We start from the raw sequence: 12537 nt of genomic DNA on the forward strand, positions 1-12537 counted from the left end.
GCAGGTCCTGGGTCGGACGTCCGCGGGCGGCCAGCAGATTGTCCAGTCGGATGGACAGATCCACCAGTTGGTCCAGTGTGTTGGTCGTGTCCCGACAGGCTAATTCCCGGCGGACGTCCTCCCTCAAACTACAACGGTAGTGATCTATAAGGGCCCTCTCATTCCACCCTGCTCCCGCGGCCAGGGTCCGGAACTCGAGAGCAAAATCCTGCGCGCTCCTCGTCTCCTGCCTCAGGTGAAACAGCCGCTCACCCGCCGCTCTCCCCTCCGGGGGATGATCGAATACTGCCCGAAAGCGGCGGGTGAACTCTGGGTAGTTGTCCCTGGCTGAGTCTGGACTGTCCCACACGGCGTTTGCCCATTCCAGGGCCTTACCTGTGAGACAGGAGTCGAGGACGCTGACGCTCTCCTCCCCCGAGGGAGAGGGATGAACGGTCGCCAGGTATAACTCCAACTGGAGTAAGAAGCCCTTACACCCAGCGGCCATCCCATCGTACTCCCTGGGGGGAGCGAGTTTCACCCCACTGGTACTGGGTGCTGTGGGTGCTGGTGGGGGCTGTTGACCTGCAGCGTTCAGGGGGCCGAGAGCGCTTCGGTCCCAGCTCTCCATGCGCGCCAACACCTGATCCATGGCGTTCCCCAGACGGTGGAGCAGGGTGGAGTGTTGGTCAACTCTTTCCTCCATGGACAGGGTTGGCGCTGAAGCTCCTGCTGACTCCATCAAGTTTGGGTGCGTGATTTCTGTCACGGGCTGGCTCGAAAAAAACAGGAGAGGTAGAGTCAGGCGCAGGAGACAGAGAGTTCTTGACCACACTTCTTTATTCAAGAAAACTGGATGTGGTCGCCAAAAATATAGGGACGCAGCCCTTAAATAATTCTGCGGTGGTGTACACAATGAACCAACCACAGGCAGAGGAAAACCAGCACACGTTCCTCAAGCACATAAACCGGACAAGAAACACAATCACGCACAAACACAGACATCCTACGCTAAACTAAATAACCCCCCCTACTAATGACTAACCCAAAACAGGTGTGTGCCTACCTAGACCTAACCAACAGAAAGTGAAACAAAAAAGGATCGATGGTAGCTAGTAGGCCGGCGACGACGACCGCCGAGCTCCGCCCGGCCGAGGAGGGGCGCCACCATCCGTCGGTGTCGTGACACAAGCATCCTAAACTACCCCATTACCAGAGCTTATCTCTGGTTTACTATCAACCATCCTAAACTGCCCCATCACCAGAGCATATTTCCCAATTACTATAAACTCTCCTAAACTGCTCCATAACCAGAGTATATCTCTGGATGATTTTCAAAAATTCTTAGCTTCCCGATCACCAGAGCATATCTCTGGTTTACTATCAACAATCCTAAACTTCCCCATCACCAGAGCATTTCTCCGGATTACTGTCAACCCTCCCAAACTTCCCCATCACCAGAGCATATATCTGGATTACTATCAACAATCCTAAACTGCCCCATCACCAGAGCATATCTCTGGATTACTATCAACAATCCTAAAATGCTCCATCACCAGAGCATATCTTCAGTTTACTATCAACCATCCTAAAATGCTCCATCACCAGAGCATATCTCTGGTTTACTATCAACCATCCTATATTGCCCGATCACCAGAGCATATCTCCGGTTTACTATCAACCATCCTAAACTGCCCCATCACCAGATCTTATCTCTGGTTTTCTATCAACCATCATAATCTGCCCCTTCACCAGAGCATATCTCTGGTTTACTATCAACCATCCTAAACTGCCCCATCACCAGAGCATATCTCCGGTTTACCATCAACCATCCTAAACTGCATATCTCTGGTTTACTATCAACCATCCTAAACTGCCCCATCACCAGATCTTATCTCTGGTTTTCTATCAACCATCATAATCTGCCCCTTCACCAGAGCATATCTCTGGTTTACTATCAACCATCCTAAACTGCTCCATCACCAGAGCATATCTCTGGTTTACTATCAACTCTCCTAAACTGCTCCATAACCAGAGCATATCTCTGGATGATTTTCAAAAATTCTTAGCTTCCCGACAACCAGAGCATATCTCTCGTTTACAATCAAGCATCCTAAACTGCCCCATCACCAGAACTTATCTCTGGTTTACTATCAACCATCCTAAAGTGCCCCATCACCAGAGCATATTTCCCAATTACTATAAACTCTCCTAAACTGCTCCATAACCAGAGCATATCTCTGGATGATTTTCAAACATTCTTAGCTTCCCGATCACCAGAGCATATCTCTGGTTTACTATCAACCATCCTAAACTGCCCCATCACCAGAGCATTTCTCCGGATTACTGTCAACCCTCCCAAACTTCCCCTTCACCAGAGCATATATCTGGATTACTATCAACAATCCTAAACTGCCCCATCACCAGATCATATCTCTGGATTACTATCAACAATCCTAAAATGCTCCATCACCAGAGCATATCTTCAGTTTACTATCAACCATCCTATACTGCCCCATCACCAGAGCATATCTCCAGATTACTATCAACTCTCCTAAACTGCTCCATAACCAGAGCATATCTCTGGATGATTTTCAAACATTCTTAGCTTCCCGACAACCAGAGCATATCTCTCGTTTACAATCAAGCATCCTAAACTGCCCCATCACCAGAGCTTATCTCTGGTTTACTATCAACCATCCTAAACTGCCCCATCACCAGAGCATATCTCTGGTTTACTATGAACCATCCTAAACTGCCCCATCACAAGAGCATATCTCTGGTTTACTATCAACCATCCTTAACTGCCCCATCACCAGAACATATCTCCGGATTACTATCAAGCATCCTAAACTGCTCCATCACCAGAGCATATCTCTGGTTTACTATCAACCATCCTAAACTGCCCCATCCCCAGAGCATATCTCCAGATTAATGTCAATCATCCTAAACTGCCCCATCACCGGAGAATATCTCTGGTTTACTGTCAACCATCCTTAGCTACCCCATCACCAGAGCATTTCTCCAAATTACTATGAACCATCCCAAACTGCTCCATCACCAGAGCGTATCTCTGGTTTACCATCAACCATCCTAAACTGCCCCATCACCAGAGAAAATCTATGGTTTACTGTCAACCATCCTAAACTGCCCCATCACCAGAGAAAATCTATGGTTTACCATCAACCATCCTAAACTGCCCCATCACTCGAGCATATCTCTGGTTTACTATCTACCATTCTAATCTGCTCCATCACCAGAGCATATCTCCTGATTACTTTAAACCATCGTAAACTGCCCCATAACCAGAGCATATCTCTGGTTTACTATCAACCATCCCAAACTGCCCCATCACCAGAGCGTATCTATGGATTATTATCAACCATCTATTCTTAATCAATGTATCATAAAAACAGAAAGGATGACAGAAACTGAAATAAATTCCAGACATTTGGATTTCACTCTGGGGTATATAGTTTCTCGTGCCTGTATACGATCATATTCAATCCGCCTCGCAAGCATCTTTTACAGCTTTCTGTGTGGAGCATCTGCCTCGGATTTGAAACGGCAGTTCGGTAATCTGTGCACTACTGTAAAGGTTTCCTAAATAAACTCAAAAATTTCAACCAGACGCCGAATTCCTCGTGGAAGGAGGGAATCCAATGATTTATGTTGCGCGGGGCTGTATCCTTAGTAGGCTTCTTTAAGTATCCAAGAAAACTTTTCAACACGTGGGTCAATAGCTTGCAGGTTAAATGACAGGAGAACGGCCATTAATTTCCTTTGCAGATCCAGATGTTGGCGTGTGACAAAACAGCACTCGAGTTTCTCTGACGCGTGCTAGGCGATTTTCTGTCAGTGTGTGTGAAGGGAAGAGTGTGTTTTTGTGTGTTTGTATGTGTGTGTGTGCGTGTGTGTGAAGAGGTGCAGAGTGAAGAGGTCCACAGAGCGTATTCATCTGTGCATTTGTTTTGCATAACACGCCAATTGTTTTCCATGTGTTCGTCCAAGTTTCTTGGCAATGCTAAACGCTACATGTTTCAAACCGCACATGGCCTCCAATACAATGCCGATTTGCTCATAATGGCATTAGATGACTTTATTGTATTTTGTTTATGATCGTCATTGATCTCTCTCCCTCTGCTCCATGCTCTGCACAATGTCATTTCCACCACTCAGATACACATCCATTTACCTCTCCAGTCCTTTTCAGTAAAACTGAGCCATTCTCCCAGCTGCAAAACAGATCCTTGAAATTCTATTTGAGATGTCAGCGTGAGACATTTCCACGATGAAGAGTGTGTGTAGACAGGCATGAAATAACATGGTTTAGATATATCATGTTCCACTAAAATGACATCAGACATGACTGTCCATTGCTCTTGAGCTAAGTGACTATATTGCATTTCTTTTGTTCTGATAGTATCGGCTCACAAAGAATTTAACAACAACTCTCACTACGGTAAGACCAATGAAAAAGAACATCATGTCAATAACGGCTATCAAATCTCTTGGCAGCCTAGAGCGTGTTTGAGCTGGACCGTACAGTGTTTGGGTGTGTGTGTGTGCACACGTGTGTGTTAGCATGTGCGCGTTTGTGTGTGCTCATGTGTGTACCTAATGCGTGCATGTGTACGTGTGTGTGTACATCCGAAAGTGTGTGTGTGTGCCCCGGGTCAATACCTCCTGTTCATTATATTTTCATGAGGCATGCAGTACAAATGGGACCAAAGCCCCTCTTGGCCCCTCAATCCCCCTCACCCCTCAACCTCCAACCCCCCGTATTATGGCAGAGCGCTGCAGTCGTCCAACTCGGCAGTATTTCATCCCAAGATTCCTCTCTCCGGGCTTCCTGTTTGCTTTTCCAGATGCTTTCCCTCATCCCTGGTCTGTCCCTCTGCGTCGGCAGGGAAACGACACTAGGAGCGGAGCTGCAAAGAGGAGCTGGCCACACAACTTGGCTCCCTCAGAGGAAGGAGGAGGAAGCTCTATCTGAATCAATATGGTGGAGCCAATGTAGAGAAGGGTTAACTGAATGGTCAGGGAATTGGTGTGTAGTGTCGTGTAGTGGCTATGTTGCGGAGGTACTGCATGCATTGAGAGAGGACACCTGAGTTTACACATGCAGTACTTCACAACCTGGCAAGAGCTGACATGTGGCCATATCAAACTCCTTAACTCTTTAAGTTTGTAATTGTATTTGTATATACTGTATGTGTATGTTCCCTGGGATTTCATATAATGCTTCTAGTCCTTTATACTATAGCCTTCATGTTTTTGTTTTCTATGTTGTTATGCGTCTTGTATGTATCATTCATCCCACACATTCATAAAAGTTATTTGAATAGAATTTAATTGATATTGTAGTTTCAAATAATTCAACCAGCACCTTTAAGAGGTTATACGACAATGCACTCACCATTTGAAAAAACTATTGAAAAGGGCCTGCTTACTTGAAAGTGTATTGATGTTTCTAAGAAATCCAGCTTTTGAGCTTTGTTCTCTACAGGATCATCATGGTAACAACCATGGCTAAGCAGCTCATCCCCATATTACTCAAGTGCTGCTTAGAGCCAAGCTGCCTGACATTCTCCAGGTTAGCTGGCTGTCACTGCTGTCACTCTAACCACTAGCCATCAGCTAAGTGGCCTGTCTGTCTCTGTCTGTCTGTTTGTCTGTCTGTTTTACTCCCAATTGTTATTGTTTTTAAATGACATCATTAGTCCAAATCTCTGCTTATCCTCGAGCAGAAGGGAGAGATATCGTTAAGACCCTTTACTAGAATTGTGTATTTAATACACAAGTAAGTGCATGAGCACACGCGCACACACACACACACACGCACACACACACACACACACAAAAACACACACACACACACACGCTCACTCTCTGTTTCTCCTAATCGTTGTTTTCGAGGAACTCTCTTTAATTCTGAATAAGTAGTTTATCCTTGAGGAAGGATTTGTCACTGGCTCTGATTCCCTGGACAGCTTAAGTAAACACATTATTACCAGAAACGTAAACAGTAGTCACTCCACAGAGTAAGTAGCTTGCCTCTATGTTGACAGCAGTGTGCTAATAGAGAATTGATGTCCGCACCAGTGGTTTGGTTGAGCCATGGGCCAGTGATGAAATTACTATGATGTCACCGTGGATGGGATTGCAGGATTGGTGAGCAACAGCATCTGTGTTGTTACTGGGGAGGAAATACATCTATTAAGTGTGGTACAAAAATATCCCCTCACACCTTCATAACAACCAATCAGGTAATGGGCCAATAAAAACAACCTAGCTATTCAGCTTTGCTCAGTGTGTTTTAAGTGGACTATCAGGCTTTCCAATCCAAACTGGTGACTTTTCATAATGTCTCTGTGCCAATTCATAAAGTAGTCATAATAAATCTGATATGTTGTCATGTGGAGAGGTCAGGAACCTAATGATTATGACAATAATAATGACATATAGCCTCCCTTTTCTCTCTTTATAATCGTTTAGCAATAGCATTGTCCTGTGTGGTATACACCCTTATACGTTCTATTGTCTCTGATGATATGAAACCCAGTATACATTACCTCTGAGTCTAATCTCTGTGCATCTAGCCGCGCCTTGCCAATCAAGAGGCCAATAACGGAGCCAGGTTTAAGAGGCTCCGAAGTACCCCCCCCCCCCCCCTCCCTGTCATACCATTCATTCTGATTGTCATTTAAGAGGATGAGCAGGGCCCATGGGTGGACAGGGACAGGTTTTACTGCACAGCATGCTCACACGTTGATTATCAAGCTCAGAGAGAGAGAGAGAGAGAGAGGAGGGGGAGAGAGAGAAAGAAAGAAAGAGAATGAAGTAGAGTTGAAGAGGCAGGGAAATATGGTATAGTAAGGGTTGGTAAGTGTAGTAGAAGAAAAAGAAGAAAAGAAAGAGAAAATCAGGACAGAAGAAAAAGGATATCAAAGTGAAACAGTTCTCTAAAGACACAAGAGACAATAATACAAGAAACAACACTTCTGTAGCTTGTCAACTATGTGTCTGTCTATCCCTGTTCTCTCCCCTCTGCACAGGCCATACAAACGCTTCACACCGCGTGGCCGCTGTCACTCTAACCTGGTGGTCCCAGCGCGCACGACCCACGTGGAGTTCCAGGTCTCCGGCAGCCTCTGGAACTGCCGGTCTGCAGCCAACAAGGCTGAGTTCATCTCAGCCTATGCTACCCTCCAGTCCCTAGACTTCCTGGCGCTGACGGAAACATGGATTACCACAGATAACACTGCTACTCCTACTGCTCTCTCTTCGTCTGCCCACGTGTTCTCGCATACCCCTAGAGCATCGAGCCAGCGGGGTGGTGGCACTGGAATCCTCATCTCTCCCAAGTGGACATTCTCTCTTTCTCCCCTGACCCATCTGTCTATCTCCTCATTTGAATTCCATGCTGTCACAGTTACCAGCCCTTTCAAGCTTAACATCCTTATCATTTATCGCCCTCCAGGTTCCCTTGGAGAGTTCATCAATGAGCTTGACGCCTTGATAAGTTCCTTTCCTGAAGATGGCTCACCTCTCACAGTTCTGGGTGACTTTAACCTCCCCACGTCTACCTTTGACTCATTCCTCTCTGCCTCCTTCTTTCCACTCCTCTCCTCTTTTGACCTCACCCTCTCACCTTCCCCTCCTACTCACAAGGCAGGCAATACGCTTGACCTCATCTTTATTAGATGCTGTTCTTCCACTAATCTCATTGCAACTCCCCTCCAAATCTCCGACCACTACCTTGTATCCTTTTCCCTCTTGCTCTCATCCAACACTTCTCACTCTGCCCCTACTCGGATGGTATTGCGCCGTCCCAACCTTCGCTCTCTCTCTCCCGCTACTCTCTCCTCTTCCATCCTATCATCTCTTCCCTCTGCTCAAACCTTCTCCAACCTATCTCCTGATTCTGCCTCCTCAACCCTCCTCTCCTCCCTTTCTGCATCCTTTGATTTTCTCTGTCCCCTATCCTCCAGGCCGGCTCGGTCCTCCCCTCCTGCTCCATGGCTCGACGACTCACTACGAGCTCACAGAACAGGGCTCCGGGCAGCCGAGCGGAAATGGAGGAAAACTCGCCTCCCCTGCGGACCTGGCATCCTTTCACTCCCTCCTCTCTACATTCTCCTCTTCTGTCTCTGCTGCTAAAGCCACTTTCTACCACTCTAAATTCCAAGCATCTGCATCTAACCCTAGGAAGCTCTTTGCTACCTTCTCCTCCCTCCTGAATCCTCCTCCCCTCCCCCCTCCTCCCTCTCTGCGGATGACTTCGTCAACCATTTTGAAAAGAAGGTTGAAGATATCCGATCCTCGTTTGCTAAGTCAAACGACACCGCTGGTCCTGCTCACACTGCCCTACCCTGTGCTTTGACCTCTTTCTCCCCTCTCTCTCCAGATGAAATCTCGCGTCTTGTGACGGCCGGCCGCCCAACAACCTGCCCACTTGACCCTATCCCCTCCTCTCTTCTCCAGACCATTTCCGGAGACCTTCTCCCCTACCTCACCTCGCTCATCAACTCATCCTTGACCGCTGGCTACGTCCCTTCCGTCTTCAAGAGAGCGAGAGTTGCACCCCTTCTGAAAAAACCTACACTCGATCCCTCCGATGTCAACAACTACAGACCAGTATCCCTTCTTTCTTTTCTCTCCGCATGGTGCGGAGAATCTGTCTCCGCACCATGCGCTCTCACCACTGGTGTCCCCCAGGGCTCTGTTCTAGGCCCTCTCCTATTCTCGCTATACACCAAGTCACTTGGCTCTGTCATATCCTCACATGGTCTCTCCTATCATTGCTATGCAGACGACACACAATTAATCTTCTCCTTTCCCCCTTCTGATAACCAGGCGGCGAATCGCATCTCTGCATGTCTGTCAGACATATCAGTGTGGATGACGGATCACCACCTCAAGCTGAACCTCGGCAAGACGGAGCTGCTCTTCCTCCCGGGGAAGGACTGCCCTTTCCATGATCTCGCCATCACGGTTGACAACTCCCTTGTGTCCTCCTCCCAGAGTGCTAAGAACCTTCGCGTGATCCTGGACAACACCCTGTCGTTCTCCACTAACATCAAGGCGGTGACCCGATCCTGTAGGTTCATGCTCTACAACATTCGCAGAGTACGACCCTGCCTCACACAGGAAGCGGCGCAGGTCCTAATCCAGGCACTTGTTATCTCACGTCTGGATTACTGCAACTCGCTGTTGGCTGGGCTCCCTGCCTGTGCCATTAAACCCCTACAACTCATCCAGAACGCCGCAGCCCGTCTGGTGTTCAACCTTCCCAAGTTCTCTCACGTCACCCCACTCCTCCGCTCTCTCCACTGGCTTCCAGTTGAAGCTCGCATCCGCTACAAGACCATGGTGATTGCCTCCGGAGCTGTGAAGGGAACGGCACCTCCATACCTTCAGGCTCTGATCAGGCCCTACACCCAAACAAGGGCACTGCGTTCATCCACCTCTGGCCTGCTGGCCCCCCTACCTCTGAGGAAGCACAGTTCCCGCTCAGCCCAGTCAAAACTGTTCGCTGCTCTGGCACCCCAATGGTGGAACAAGCTCCCTCACGACGCCAGGACAGCGGAGTCAATCACCACCTTCCGGAGACACCTGAAACCCCACCTCTTTAAGGAATACCTAGGATAGGATAAAGTAATCCTTCTAACCCCCCCCCCCAAAAAAAAAGATTTAGATGCACTATTGTAAAGTGGTTGTTCCACTGGATATCATAAGGTGAATGCACCAGTTTGTAAGTCGCTCTGGATAAGAGCGTCTGCTAAATGACTTAAATGTAAATGTAAATGTAGTAAGCATTTGATCAATATAATCAAGTTGAACATCAACTTGTCACTATAAGGAAAGTAACGCAATGTCTTATGTCCACATTATATTATTTCCACATTGGTGACCAGATGGAGGATGGCGGTGTGTAGAGAACAAAGACCAAGTGTGTGATGATCAGTATCATTCTGTTCTCTCTGCTCCATCAGAGCTGATGATGGGAGATCTCTGACAGCTGGTGGGAGTTACAGAGGAAAATACATTCTCAAAAACAAAACTAGATCCTTTATGTCCTTCAGATATTTATGGAGTGATTTCAAACAGCTGTTGACATTAGGACACCTGTTCATTTAATTATATGTAACTTGGATTATGGGATTATATGGCTGGGTTTACACAGGCAGCCCAATTCTGATATTTTGCCAAATTATTGGCAGCAGATGTGATCTAATTGGTCAAAACACCAATTATTAGAAAAAGATCAGAATTGGGCTACCTGTGTAAACACAAACTATGGTTCTATTCTAATATGGGCACAAACTAGTGTACCCCTTAGAACAAACCAATACATTGGGCATGCATTCTAAAATAGTATGGACATTGAAACAAAGACTAGGATTGCACTCAGAGTAATAGGAAATAGCAGAAGGGAGTGTCCCTACAGTGAATGATTCAATGTCATCAAATTGGTCATGTAGTCTAAGATCCCCAGCATCGTCAGGCAGCTTGATTTTCCACCCCTATTTAAGGCAAAGAGATACACATGAAAAGAGGGTTGGATGTTGGATGTTAATAAAAACACAGTCATTAGGTTGGGATTTTAATTATAAGGCGATAGCGTTCCTTCATATTCCCCTTTCGCTCCCAGTTTCACAGGAAATGATAAAGATTTAATCCAATTAGCTGGCAGTGTTTCACCAGACGGCAGCAGGGAATAGACTCCTAATTGGCTGAAGACAATTAGCCGCATTAATTCCAACAGAAGTCAGAGAATAGAGTCGGATTTAAACAATATTCCCTCGACTGACTTCATCAGACGCTCACTCTCGTTTTATTTTATTCAAATGAGATGATGTGCGGTGTGTTAAGCAGGGTTCTAATTGTAGCACTGTTCGTGTTCTGTTTTGCATTTGACTGGTGGAATCATCATTAGTGTTGCTGTTGTGCTTTTCAATTGTATTGTAAATAACATCTTCTGTTTAACCAGATCATTGTTTTTCTGAAGTACACAAAACAACAAAACAAAGTTCTACAAGGATTATACAAGGGTCTGCAGATGTGAATGGGGTTGAGAAAACAAGACGCTGATGTAGGATGTTTAGTTGACATACAGTATAGTAGTGTACTTGTAGTAGGTGGTAGGGTTGCTTCGCTACTCAATACATCCCCATGCAACATTATTTATTACTGTAGGCCTATATATTTGGGTATTACTAGACAAATTATAGTGGCCAGTAGTTTACAACATGATGCATTCATAGGATTATCAGATTATGAGTGTAAGGGGTGAGAAAGATGAGGGTTGGAATCAGTTTCAGAACTATGTCTGTGCTTTCTCCCAAACAATTGACTCCTCATTTTCAAGTCTTCAATCTTCCTGTCACTGTTTTATGTTTCATAACAGCTCATTGAGATCCCTAATGTCTGTTTCAATGTTAAACTACTTAAGCTGTTTGCCTGTTCAAATCAGACATCTTCTCACCACACGTCAAGGCACTGGGTCCAAATGTAACGTATTAAGACTGCTTTTCTCCCTAAGCTTCAACCCCATTGGTAGAGAGTACTTTCCTGAGTGAATAGCCAGGAGGAACATAATGGGAACCAAACGATCCAGGTGGAGGAGCAAGTTCCCCGCTGCTCACTGTTTCACATGGCTCTAACAACGTTCCTCCTGCCTGGCGCCACTCAGACGTGGATGCTCAGCGTAGGAACGGAAAATAGACGGTCAAAGAGGAACGTAACATAGCCAAACGAGGGATGGGAAGAGGGATATGGAGGGAGGAAGGGGGGTTGTTCTTTAGTTGGATCAAAGATCAATAAAGATGGAAAAACAAGGAGGTTCCCTGCCCCGTCACGTCTACTTCCCCCTCTCCCCCTTTACCTCTCTCTATCTGATAAACACATGCATTTAAAACAGGCGCACAGAGCAACCCCACTAACAATGACAAACGACGGCTTGCCGACTTTTCTCTCTCTATTAACATAAAGTAATATAAACTGAAGGACACTAGTCTATAGAGGGAGTTAGGGGCTAATGTTCCATATCAGATGTGGACAATGTCAGGACTGAATACAGATTAGGCTGTGTCCTTCCCTCCCCAGGGGAATGACAGGAGTTGACACCACTTGGCCTGCCAAGTGTATTATTATAACATGCTGGTGCCAGGTCTGTCTTCCCCTGGACTATTAACCCCACTGTCCCCAAAGCACTCTCCCCATGCCCCTCAATACCATAACACCAATCAGCCTCTCCTCTCTCTTTCTCCAAGCTCCAGCTCTCCACTCAATTATCTCCCTCTCTGTCCTACAGTATACAGTATAACGTATTCTCACTGAGGCTTTCAATTGGCCAACCCCCATTTTTCACTCCTAACAAACTTGCAGTGTGCTTGTTCATTACTTTCCTTACCTTTCCATTTATCTCTCTCTGTCGTTCTCTCTCTCTCTCTACTTCATTCTCTGCCCTCTCCTCTATCTCTCTCTCTCTCCCTCCCTATTTCTTTATATCTCTGTCTCTCGCACTCCCTCCCTCTTTCTCTCCCTCTCCTC

The sequence above is a fragment of the Salmo salar genome, chromosome ssa26 (assembly GCF_905237065.1).
Source record: "Salmo salar chromosome ssa26, Ssal_v3.1, whole genome shotgun sequence".
Taxonomy (NCBI): Eukaryota; Metazoa; Chordata; class Actinopteri; order Salmoniformes; family Salmonidae; genus Salmo; species Salmo salar.